Below are 13,092 nucleotides of genomic sequence, written 5' to 3'. Positions count from 1 at the left end.
TTTTTTTTTTTTTTTTTTGGTACCGCGGATCAAACTTGGGACCTTAAGCTTGCGAGGCAGGTGGTGGCACCACTGAGCTAAATCCCTGGCCTGCCCCTGTATTTTCTTCTTCAATGTTTAATCTGTCATTAATCTTCAGTGTATCTTTCCCCTCATATATTGTGGTTTTCACCTTTACAAAGTAGATTAGGGTAACTTTCCCATCTTCCATGACTCTATTTAACTTTTTGATCATTTGGTACACAATTATAACAGCTGTGTTAATGTCCTCTGTGGGTGCTAACATACATGTCAGTTCTAGGCTGGTCTTCGTCCATTGATTATTTTCATAATAAATCCTATACCTGCCCTTCTGTATGTCTGGCGCTATAGCTGAATTATGCCTCCCCCCACAAAAACAAAACAAAACAAAACAAAAAAAACAATTGAAAATCCCCAGGACTGCAAAATGTGACTGTATTTAGAAGACAGATGGTCAGTAGAGTTGGCTCTAATCTAAAATGCTTGCCGGGGATTTAGCTCAGTGACTCTGCTGCCTGCTTTGCAAGTGCAAGGGCCCAAGTTCGATCCCCAGTACCAAAAAAAAAAAAGAAAAAATCTAAAATGGTAGGCCAGGCATGCTGGCACATGCCTATAATCCCAGCACTCCGGAGGCTGCAGGAGGATCACTGTGAGTTCAAGACCAGTGTGGGCTACATAGTTTCAGGTCAGTCTCAACTACACAGTGAGACTCTGTCTCAAAAAACACAAACAAAAACAAGAAACCCCAAATCTAAAATGCTTAATAATAGAAAATTTAGAGCTATGGTTGGTGATTCATGTCCATAATCCCAATAGTCTGAGAGGCTGAAACAGGAAGATTTCAATTTCAAGCCCAGTTTGGGCAACTTACTGGCTAACTGACACTGTCTCAAAATATATAATAAAAGAAAACAGGTTGAAGTCTGGCAGGGGGTGGAAGAAAAATCTGTAAACAGATACACATAGATGAAGACTATGTGAAGACAAGGAGAGGTTACCATCTACAAACTAGGAGAGAGGCCTCAGAAACTGCTAACCCCTTACCTTGGACTCTGAATTTCAGAATGTAGGAAAATAAACTGCTGTTGTTTAAGTTACTCAGCAATATTCAGTTATAGCAGCTTAAGCAATGCATACACCTGGTAATCTCTGATTAGATGCTAGATCTTAAGGATTTTATTTTCTGGGTGCTGAATAATTTTTATGTTTTACTCAAGGTACAGTTATTGAGAACGTTTGATTCTTTTGAGTCTTGTAAATTTTATGATTAGTTAGTTGGGTCCAGAGAAGTGCTTAATTATTAGGACTAGGACTTAACTATTAGGCTAGGACTAATTATTTCTACTCTAAAGCTTGACGTTCCTGAGTTGTAGGACACTCAGGAACATGAATATAGCCTCTCTCCAGGAACAGGAACTATTCCCTCTTCTCTGTGGGGCAGTTTCTTCCCTTGATCAGTTACCTCTGCTGAGCAATGAACACCTGAATGCCAAAAGCAACCATCTCTGTGTTGTTCTCTCCTCTTGGTACACTGTCCTAAACTTACCTGCTTCAGTCTCCCTACACACTCAAGCTCCGATATCCATGATGAGGAGTCTGCCAGACTCCATGCCTTGGTTCTCTTTCCTGATGCAGGGGCATGAGAATTTCTCAAGGCAGTCAGTTGGGTGATACCAGGGCTCATATCATTGGTCTTACCTCTCAGATCATTACTCCTTACTAACCAGCACCAAGTGTTTTGAAAACTCTGTTTCACGTATTTTGTCTCATTGTTACTTTCCTATACTGGAATAAAATATCCAACACCACAACTTAAAGGAAGAGAGTTTAATGTTGGCTCACAGTTTCAGTAGGTTCAGTCAACAGTGAGCTAGCTCCAAGGCAGAAACCCCACAGCAGAACTGTGTGGCAGCCAGGAACCAGAGACCAAGAGAAGGGAGGAGTCAGGATGAGAACACACCCTTTCAGGTCATGCCCCGCAATGACCCACCCTTCCAAACAGGCACCACTCCAAACCTGAGACTTTTTGGGGCATATTTTAGATCTAAACCATAACACGTTGTTGTTGTTGTTTGGTCACTGCAGCGTAGATGTGGTCCACTGTTTCTTCATATTGGCCTGAGACTGAAGTTCTACTCATCTTTTTTTTTTTGTTGGTACCTGGGATGGAACTAGGGTCCTTGTACTTGCAATGCAGGCGCCAGAAGCACTGAGCTAAATCCCTGGCCCTCTAATCATCTTTTTAAATGTGTCCACAACTGGTTTTCACCAATTCTTCCATTGCATTATAATTAAAGAAAAATACTGTGCTTTATCGTTCTGTTCCATTAAATTCTCTCAGAGGAAAAAAAAAAGAATAAAGTCAAGATTTATTCCCCAGGGCTAACAGCTGGATTAAATTCTTCAGAGTTTTTAGGTGTAAATCTTGATACTAGCCTTCAAAATCTTACTTAAACTCAGCAACTTCACCCTATAGAACTAAAAATTTGTAGACAGGCATGGTGGCACATGCCTATATTCCCAGCACTTGGGAGGCTGAGGCAGGAGGATCAGTGAGAGTTCAAGGCCAACCTGAGCTATATAAATCAATAAACAAGCTAAAACAAAACAAAAACTGAAATGTGGAGTGAGGCCTCACTTAAAAGGCTACAGCCTGGGCGCCACAGAGCAGCTCCTTTTCTGGCTTCACAAAGCAGCATCTCCTCCCTGTTTTGTTTTTCCTCTCATGCTTCTCCACTAGATACTACTATGTTGTGTGCTACCTTTTTGACTGTCACTTCTTCACGAGAAAGTAAGCTCCATAGAGACTGGGACACATCCCACTCTCCTGTAATATCTTCTCCACATCCTCCAGCCTTCAACCTGTGCTAAGTGCAAACAATGCTCTCGATTCACTGCACAGAGCCAGCAGTAGCTGCCCAGGGCAGTTTCACTTCCTCCATCTCATTTTCATACTCAGCATTCTCATTCTTGTTCTCTCATTCTCTCTGTCTCTGTCTCTTTCCCCTTACTCCCCAACCACGGTGTTACTGAAATTTGAACCCAGAGCTGTTTACCACTGAGCTACCTCTGCAGGCCTTTTTTATTTTTCATTTTGAAACAAAGTATAAATTGCCCAGGGGGCCTCAAACTTGTGATTTTCTTGCCTCAGCCTCCTGAGTACCTGGAATTACAGGTGTACATCACCATGCCTTTTATTTTTGTTTAAAAATAAAAACTACTACTATGGAATCAGACACAAAGTTAAACTGTTTAAGAGAAAAACAGTGAGAAAGAGATGGCTGCTGAATCACCACCTCTCACCCTGCATTGTCCCTTCTGAGGTGACTGCCACCTGGGATCCCTTCTGGGCCCTGCAGCCTCTCACTCTCTCTTGAGGCCCCAGGCCATCTTAGCAAGCCCCCAGCTGACACAGAGTGAGCTGTCACAGCGCCTTTCTCTAGAACCTTGAGTCACTGCCCTACAGTGACAGACTTCCCTTTGTCCTTCCCTAGTTCTCCCATGAAGTGCCTTCCTGTGTCCCCCAAACTGAAAATTTACTCTCTTACATTTGTAGATCATTTGGCCAGCCAGCAATTTCCTTTGCATAGGTCTGCCAAAGAAGAAGTAAGAGGCCAAAAGATGAGATAGATATTCTGCAGATAAAACAGCACATGACAATGTCAGAGTAGTAATGACAAAATCCACAGGAAAGGACAAACGTAAGAGCAGACTGTCTCCAACCATCCCTGTGTTCACTCTCTCTGCCACTGGCATCATCAAAATATTTGGTGCAAGACTTGATGACTACCACATCTGAAAAAGGACAAACAGCACCTCCGTGGGGAAGACACCATCTTCTTGCATATGTATGTCTTAGTGCCTGTCACAGCATCCAACGAGGCACAGCAGCCTCACAGTGAGGTGACCCACAGCACCTGACACTGCCATGGCCGCTTTCAGGTGGAAACAACATGACTCTTCAAGGACCAAGAATGGCACAGGTCAAGGATGCAAGGGTAGGGCATATCTGTTGCACATATTATTAGATGAAAGTGGGAAGCCAAAAACCTCCTCTTCTAGAGACCTGAACTACTACATCAAAATAACCACATTACCCACATGGCTATAATCCTAGAATTTGGGAGGCTGAGGCAGGAGGATCGCCATGAATTGATGCCAGCTAGGGCTATATACTGAATTCAAGAACAGCCTGAACTACATAGTGAGACCCTGCCTAAAAAAAAAATCTAAAACCCTGATTTTACCATATGAATAGTTCAGTGAAATATATCCAGACTGCATGGATACCACTGGTCTAACAAGAACTGAAGACTTTCTTTTCTTTACCATAAAGCTCAGGGTCATTCATTCATGCTTAAGAACAAACCCTCAACACTAGCACTACTGGGTATGCTTGTATTCGCTCACTGACCGCTCTTCTCTGCTTTTACTCCACTCTCATGCTGAGGATAGAGCCTGGGGCCTCATGCATGCCAGCACACTATGCAAGCACTGTTCCAGAGCACACAGCCCAGCCTTGGGCCTCCTTCCCAACAAGCTGACAGCAGGTGTGCGGGAGGTGTCAAGAGTGCTGCTCTGGAGCATGTCCTCTGCTCTTACCCCACTTCCTGTGCTCTCAGCAGATGCAGCCTCCACCAGATGCTGCCCCTCTATCTGGAACATCCCAGCCTCCAGAAATGCAAACCACGTATCATTTACCCAGTCTAAGGTATCGTTACAGCATGAGAACAGACTGGGACAGAAAATTGACACCATCAAAGTGTGGAACTGGAAAGCAGGTAAAAGTTGGATGAACGTACAGGAGCAGGCTAGGAAAGCTGCCACAAACTGCCATTAAGGGTGATTTCGGTGAAGGCTCAGGAAAAAAGAGCTCTTGGGAAAGTCAGGAACATCTTATGATTTATAAGTGCTCCTGATCAGACTGTCAGTAGAAAGATGGACAATAAAGGCCCTTTTGCTGAGGTCTCAGAGAAAGCAGTGAAGGTCATTCTTATGAAGTAGCAATGACCTCAGCTAAATTATATCCATCTCTTGGAGCTTGTATAAAGGAACATGGGATATAAGAGCTGTAGGGGCATGGCTTTCTCTACTCAGATTCCAAAGGACACTGTCACAGAGGCAGAACCATCAGACAGTCCCCACAAGGGCAATGCTCGGTGAAGCTGAGGGTGAGATCACCCTGAGATCCCAGGGTACAGGTGGGAGACTCCAACAAAGCCAGAGGGGCAGGGATGCCTGAGACCCCATGGTCTACACCCCACCCAGTGTGCTCCAGATGCCCACAGCACAGTCAAAGGAGATCATCCTCCTGCCTTAATGCCTAATGGTGTTGCCTCTGTTGGGTTTGGATCTTACTTGGGCCTAGTTACTCCTTTCTTCTCCTATAGCTTACTTTAAGAATGGCAAATGAGAACCAAGACCTGTCATGTAAAGGTACAAGATCCCAATGATGAATGTAACTGTACCGTATACCTAAAATGTACCAATAAACTCAATGAGAAAAAAAAAAAAAAAAGAATGGCAATGTCTGCCTTATGCCTGCCTCACCATTGTATTCTGGAAGTAAATTACTTTTGATTTCACAGGCTGGCAGCTGAAGAAAATTTGCCTCAGGATGAATCATGCTTTGAGTGTCATCCATACCTGATTCTGAGTTAATGCTAGACTAAAACTTTTGGGGTGAAATACTATGGATTCAATGTCCTGTCCAAAATTCACATCAAAAGACATTACTTTCCCCACTAGTAGAGAACGAACCTAGGACCTTCAACTATCCCTATCCCATTTTTGAGACAAGGAGTATGATAAATTCCACGGGCTAAGCTCATAGGAGGGCATCACAATAAAAGTTTTTAACAGATGAATCTCACCAAGTTGTCCAAGTTGGCCCCCAAACTCCTACACTCAATCAACCCTCCTGTCTCAGCCTCTTAGATAACTATGACTACAGATGCATTCCACCACACTCAGCTTGTGTTGGAATTTCATTATCACTGGGGTGGTAATGAGGTCTTGAGCAGACTAATGGTATTATGACCAGGAGTGAGTTAGTATCTTGGGAGGGGCTCTGAGGTAAAAGTAAGTTCTCTGTCCTACGTTTGAGTATTCTCCTGCTCACCCCTTCTCCTGAGGGCTCTCTTATCATGTGATACTGTGAAGCAGCACAAAGGCCCTCACCAGATGCAGCCCCTTGATCTGGGATTTCCCAGCCTCTAGAACTCTGAGCTAATACATTCCTGTTCTTAATTTACCCAGTCAATGTTCTCTTGTGACCGTCCCCTTCTCAGTGCTGTATGTGGCACCTCCATTCTTCTAGGTGCTCAGGAAAAAAACTCATGAATCTGACTCCTCTCTTTCATATTCCTTCACTCAATCCATCAGTAAATCTTGCTGATATCTTGCTGGGGTCAGTGAGTTGAAGGGAGGCTGGGTCAAGCAAGTTTCCCGAAGTAGATATCACAAGAATGCAGGAACCATCTTTATTTTCCAGCACAGCACTTACAGCAGTTTATCAGTTTACTGAGACACAGTAAGACAAAATACTCTGGGCGACTTTGCAGGCCTTTGTGGTGCATGTGTGGTTGTCTATGATTATTATATAATGAAGCCCCATCACGCGCTTGTGTTAAATGATGGGAATGTGTCCTCAGGTGCCCTCAGACGCCCAGGCTTCGACACATTTTACAGTGGCCCCCTACACATCTCCTTCAAAACATGTCCAGAATTCCAACTTCTCACTTCCAGAGCTACTGCCCCGGCCCAAGACCCACGATGTTATAGTTTGATGGTAACAACCCCAAACTGGTCACCTGCCCTGTCCCGCCCACTCTCGCTAGACTCAGAGCCCATCATACCCTGATTATGCTCCAGTCAAATGTGCTGTCAGGAGGGCCCCTACTCACCCCTACCACAAACCTTATCTGTAGCTGTTCCCTTCCTGGCTTCCTTTTTCTCCTTAGTGCCTCAGCACCCGATACCTCAGGTACCTCCTCTTGGTCACCTGTCTCCTTGGCTGGAACATAAAGCTAACGAGAGCATGGCCTGTGACCACTACTGTGGTCTTCTCAATTAGTATACATATGTTCAAGTGCTCAAGCCATATTAAATGAATGGCTGAGCCAGGCATGATAGAGCACAACTGTCTTCCCAGCATTTGGGAGGCTGAGGCAGGAGGATCACTGAGAATTCAAAACCACCTGGGCTACATAGTAAGTTCAAGGCCAGTCTGAACTACTGTGAGACCCTGTCTCAAAAAAAGAGAAGGGGGACCAGGGATTTAGCTCAGTGCTTCCACCGCCTACATTGCAAGCACAAGGACCCAAGTTCAATTCCCAGTACCAAAAGAAGGGGGGAAAAAAGAGAGGAAGAAAAAGGGCAAAGTCAGACATGATGGCTCACTCCTGTAGTCCCAGCACTTAGAAGGGGGAGGCAGGAGGATTGCCAGCAGTTTGAGGTCAGCCTGGGCTACACAGTGAGTTCAAGGCCACCCTGAACTACATAGTGAGACCTGTGTACAGGAGTCATTTACATGATTTTAGGGAAAAATAAGTTCATAATTAAAGTATGCCTATGGCTATCTAAGGCCCAATGTCACCTTGCCCACCAGCCAGCTGGGGCATGAGAAAACATAACTCCTTTTTGCCTCTGGTCACAACTTGAGGCCTCAATGGACCTGTGATACTGTGACACTCAAGGGCAAGAGTGTATCAGCTGAAGACATCCTGGTTCCACAAGAACACAGTAGTAATAAAAAATAGAAAGGTTTCACTTGGGGGAAAGACAAATTTCCTTATCAGCCTGCTATCTTGTCCTATCTACTATTCTAAGAATGCTCTCCTTACTGCTGTCATTAACATAAGATCCTCATCAACCTAATATCCTCATCAACATAGGATTACTGTCACCCTGTGAGTCACCCTATACTCCCTCTGATGATTGTGTGCACCCAATACAAAGCAGCGAGCTCAGAGTGCCTTCGCCCACTCTCAGGAAGAATGGAGGACTGATCACCTCCAATAGAGACCCTGTCTCAGAAAAAGAAAAAACTGAGATAAATGTAGATGACCAGACAATAAAGCTAAGAGTGCTCTCATATCAGCAGTTATGTTAACTGATCAGTTATGTTAACTGATCAGGATGAATCCTAAATGCATGAATGTGAGAAGCTAGACTAATAATTTGAAAATAGAAAGGGGAAAGAAGAGTAAATTCCTGAAAGGAAGTAACAGAGCTTTCTTCGCTCCTCAGCTAACAATAATAGCAGTAATAACAGGGATGATGACCACAATAGATGCCACTGACTAAAAAGCTCAACAGGTGCTAGGGACTTTCACATATCTGGGCCTCACCACAATCCTAAGAGAAAAACACTGATCCTTACAACAAGGTGAAGAAACAATCTCAGAAGGTTAAGCAACTCACCTCTAGCCAGATTCTGAAAATATGAGGGACCCAGTTTGCTATGCAACCTTCTCTACAACACAGGGTCACGCTATATATAGTGGGGACCCAAATGATAGGCCCTACAAGTAATGGGACATCACAGCCCAGATGCATTATCATGGGCCTTCACTGGTTGTTCCCTGTCCTGATACTCCCACCCCTTAGTTTAGGAGGAACAGCTGACTTCCCCTCCATGTGGAGTGCCCCTGCAAAGAACACCTCCCCGCAAGCTTTTTGGGCTACATCTCTGGGTAAGGAACACTGACTTATCTGCTCACTTTCACAGCTGCACTTCAGCAAATGGTTCTCCTGCAGACTTCACCTTGGAGGGAAAAGTGCTCTGCTGGGAGGAGGGGAGGAACACTGAATGGGGTCCTGTCCCCATCAGCACACACAAGGGACATGTGTGCCTCTTTCTAAGGGGGCCTCAGGACTCCCTCACCAGAACCAAAGAAGACCACTTCTGCTCTCAATGCACCCAACGAAGAATCCAAGTACAGCGAAGAAAAGCCCATCAGGGTCCTCGTATGACGACTCCTCCCCACACCAGACACCCAAAGTTGGTGTATAAATCAGGTAAATATTTACCTTTAAAAATCACTCTCCAGATATCTACTGTCACCACTCTTTTTCAGTATAGTTCTGGAAACATTAGCCAGAGCAAGAGAAAGACATAAAAGGAATATGGATAGAAAAAAAGTTAAATTATCATTATCTGCAGATGACATGATACTCTACAAGGAAGATCCCCAAAGCTCCACCAAAACACTTCTAAATTTAATAACTAAATTCAGCAGCATAGCTGGATACAAAGTCAGCACTCAAAAATTAACAGCCTGGCCAGGCATGGTGGCGCACGCCTGTAATCCCAGCACTTGGGAGTCTGATGCAGGAGGATCACTGTGAGTTCAAGACCAGCCTGGGCTACACAGAGAGTTCCAGGTCAATCTCAACTACATAGTGAGACCCTGTCTCAAAAAAAAAAAAAAAAAAAAATTAACAGCCTTCATGTACTCAATAACAATCTGAGAAATTAGGGAAATGATACTTTTCACAATAGGATCCAAAAAAATGAAATACCTAGGAATCAATCTAACAGAGGAAGTAAAGATCTCTATATTGAAAATTACAGTACGCTGAAAAAGGAGATCAAAGAGGATATCAGAAAAATGGAAAGATATCCCTTGTTCTTTGGTAAGAAGAATCAATATAGTGAAAATGGCCATACTTCCAAAATTGTTAGATTTATTGAAATTCCCATCAAAATTCCACCGACGTATCTCACAGAAGTAGAGAAAACAATCCTAAAATTCATTTGAAATCTGAAAAGATCCAGAATAGCAAAAGCAATTCTGGGTAACAAAGACAAGGCAGGGGGCATCACAATCTCTGACTTGAAATTAAGCTGCAAAGCCACTATGATAAAAAAACAGCACGGTGGGCCGGGTATTTAGCTCAGTGGTTCCACCACCTACCTCGCAAGCACAAGGACCTGAATTCAATCCCTGGTACCAAAAAAAAAAAAAAAAAAAAAAAAAAGAAAAGAAAAGAAACAGGATGGTACTGGTAAACAACAACAAAAACACAGACCTGAAGATCAATGGAACAGAAGATGCAGAAATAATTCCAGAGATACACATTCAGCCACCTTATCTTTGACAAAGGAGCCAAACATCTTCCCTGTAAGACAGATAGCCTCTTCAATAAGTGTTGCTGGAAAACCGGCTTTGCACATGCCAAAACTGAAACCAGACCCATACCATTCACCATTCATTAAACCAAATCAAAATAGACCAAAGATCTAAATATTAAAACAGAAAAACTTAATGTACTGGAACAGAATAAGTAGAACTATTGAAGACATTGATGTAGACAAAGACTTTATGAACACAACGTCAATCGCACAGGAGCTATCAAAGAATCAACAACTGGGATCTCATTTTATTAAAAAGCTTTTGCACAGCAAGAGAAACCACCAGCTGGGAAAAATTATTGCCAGCTATTCTTCAACAAAGGGCTAACATCTAGAATATATAAAGAACTCAAAAAAATTAGACCTCACAAATTTAAAGATCCAATCCAAAAATGGGTATCTAAAATGAATAGACAGTTATCATTTGAAGAAGTAGAAACGGCAAATAAATATACACCACTTTCTGAAGCAGCTCTGGTGTCCTCTTTCCTGAGTGCCTTCACTTGGACTGTCTTGGCTGCCTTGATATCCTGCATCAATTCAAATGTTGACTTTTTACAGTCAGTTTTACTTTGGGGAAGAGCCAGAAGTTGCACGGTGTCAGATCCAGTGAATAAGGTGGATGAGGTCACAGCATCATGTGTTTAGGAGCCTGCCTTTTTGTTGGATGGTACTTGGTAGCATCCCTACTTTTTATCACCCCTCATAAAGACACTCATGAAAGAGACTTTTTTGTTTGTAGGATAGGAAGCTAGTATTGTAAATAATTTGCTTCATGAATTAATATTTTGTAGTATACAGCATCTTGAAAAAATGAGGAGGTTCTGAAATATACAACCTAAATGTTGTATCTATCAAAATCAATAATTCATTCTATAATATTATCTAATAGCTAGTTCACATACACACTTCCCACACTGTCTCCAAAATGTCTTGTTACTTTATTTGAAAATCGTATACATTTCTTATCCCAGGTAAGGAGAAAGAATGATTTAAGACTCTCTACACAGTCAAAACTATTGAAACTAAGTGATGGATACATGGAGGATGATTATATTGTCTTCTCTAAATTGATATATATGAAAATGCCCAGAATAAAGGTTAAGAGAAATTGTTAGGTTGTGATTGAAACAAAGGAAGGCCACAAAAGACAATAAATGCAAAAGTATGTAACAGGCTTATAGAAATACACAAAAATGCTACCTAACAAGTAATGCAAATTAAGGTACAAATCAGTAATTGTATTTTCTTTCATCAGACAAAGGTCAAAATGTGGCAATATACCATACTGGGGGATGGGAGGCAAAACACTGATAGGGAGAGTGCAAATCAGTACTTCAGAGGTTTTACTTTTGGCTTGAGATAGTTTCTTGCTATGCAATTCAGGCTGGCCTCGACCTCCCGGCAATCCTACCTCCGTCTCCCTTGTGCTAGATTACAGGCAGGTGTCACCACGCCCAGCTTTATTTATAGTTACAAACACACATCCTTGGCCCAGTAATTCCACTTCTAGTAAATTATTCTATAGCGATTCATGCATTCAACAAGTGTCTTCTGCCACCTATGTGGCAGGTGCTGGCAATACAGTGGAAGGTACTGGAGACAGAGGTGAACAGCCTGCTCTTGTAATGCTTGTGTTCTCCTAGAAGAGGACACAGGCACAGCAAGTACGCATGCAACTACAGAAATCAGAATGTGAAGCGGGTGACCAGTCAAACGGCTGTGCTGCAAGGCCTCTTGAGCCTGTAAAGCACCAGAATAATGTTGGGAAGAGGCAACAGGGAACCCTCAGGGTGACATACAAATCAGGCCTTCCTTTCCTGTTCTGCTTTTATTCCCCTAACAGCCTTGTGTTATCCAAAGAACACCACTCCAATGTTTCTGACACACAACTAAAAACCAATCAGGTCCTTTTAATACAGACCTCTTTAGGGGGGTGCAGGGTACCACTGTTTCCCCAAACATTACTGTGCATTGCAATTTGATTTTCCCAACTTATGTTTTTATGCTAAGCATGTTAATAAAATGTATTAGAGACAATCACGAGTTCTAAATTCAGACCAGCCTTTCCAAAGAGAACAGGATCAGGGACCAGTGATGCAGCGCAGTGGCACCTCGCCTGCCTGGCAAGTGCAACGTCCTGAGTTCAATGCCTGGTACAGCCAAAACAAAACAAAAAAGGAAGTTTCAAAGATCAGTTTCACAAAAGCTACTAATCAGTTGCTAATTCTAAGTCACACACTAAACCAAAACTGTCTGTCCTTCCCTCCTGGTAAGATTGCGAATCACAGACTTACAGGCCTCCATACTTTATTTTCATGATCTTTAAGCATGGAAGTTGAAACTCTGATCTTCTCTACAAGCAATTTGGGCAAATATTTCATACTGAAGTGGCTTGTGTCAAAAGAAGGCATTCGAACTGACCCAAAAAAGAAAGGACTCTTCCACAACTGAGAACGTTACATTCTAATTTCATCAAACATGCTGAAGCATCGAAGCTTCAAAATTACCATGAATGATGTACTCTACAGTAAACAGCCAGATGGAAAAAAAATCTGTCTCTGTGAAGTGCACTCCTCTCTCAATTTTGAAATCAGCTTTACATAACCACAAATGCTTCTCCTTCACGAAACGAGGACGCAAAAACCCAAACGACTTCAAGACTCAGATTCCAAGGAGACCGGCGCCCGCGTGCAGGCTGCTAAACGCCAGGAGTTCCCGCTCCACCCGCCGGGACGCGAGGCACCCTTCCCTCGCGAGGACCCGCAGGCCATCTCTCCTCCGCGGGGTGCGCGGTTCTACGGGAGGGGCCTCTGCCAGCCCCAAGTACCCAAGACCCGGGCGCAGACAAGACCCGGGCGCAGACGAGCTCCGGACCCAGGGCGGGGGCCAAGGACGGAAGGTCCGAGAGACCCCGCGCTGCGCTCCCATGG

Source organism: Fukomys damarensis, unplaced genomic scaffold, assembly GCF_012274545.1.
Source record: "Fukomys damarensis isolate Sample0158 unplaced genomic scaffold, DMR_v1.0_HiC HiC_scaffold_7, whole genome shotgun sequence".
Taxonomy (NCBI): Eukaryota; Metazoa; Chordata; class Mammalia; order Rodentia; family Bathyergidae; genus Fukomys; species Fukomys damarensis.
Note: the sequence above shows the minus strand (reverse complement) of the source record.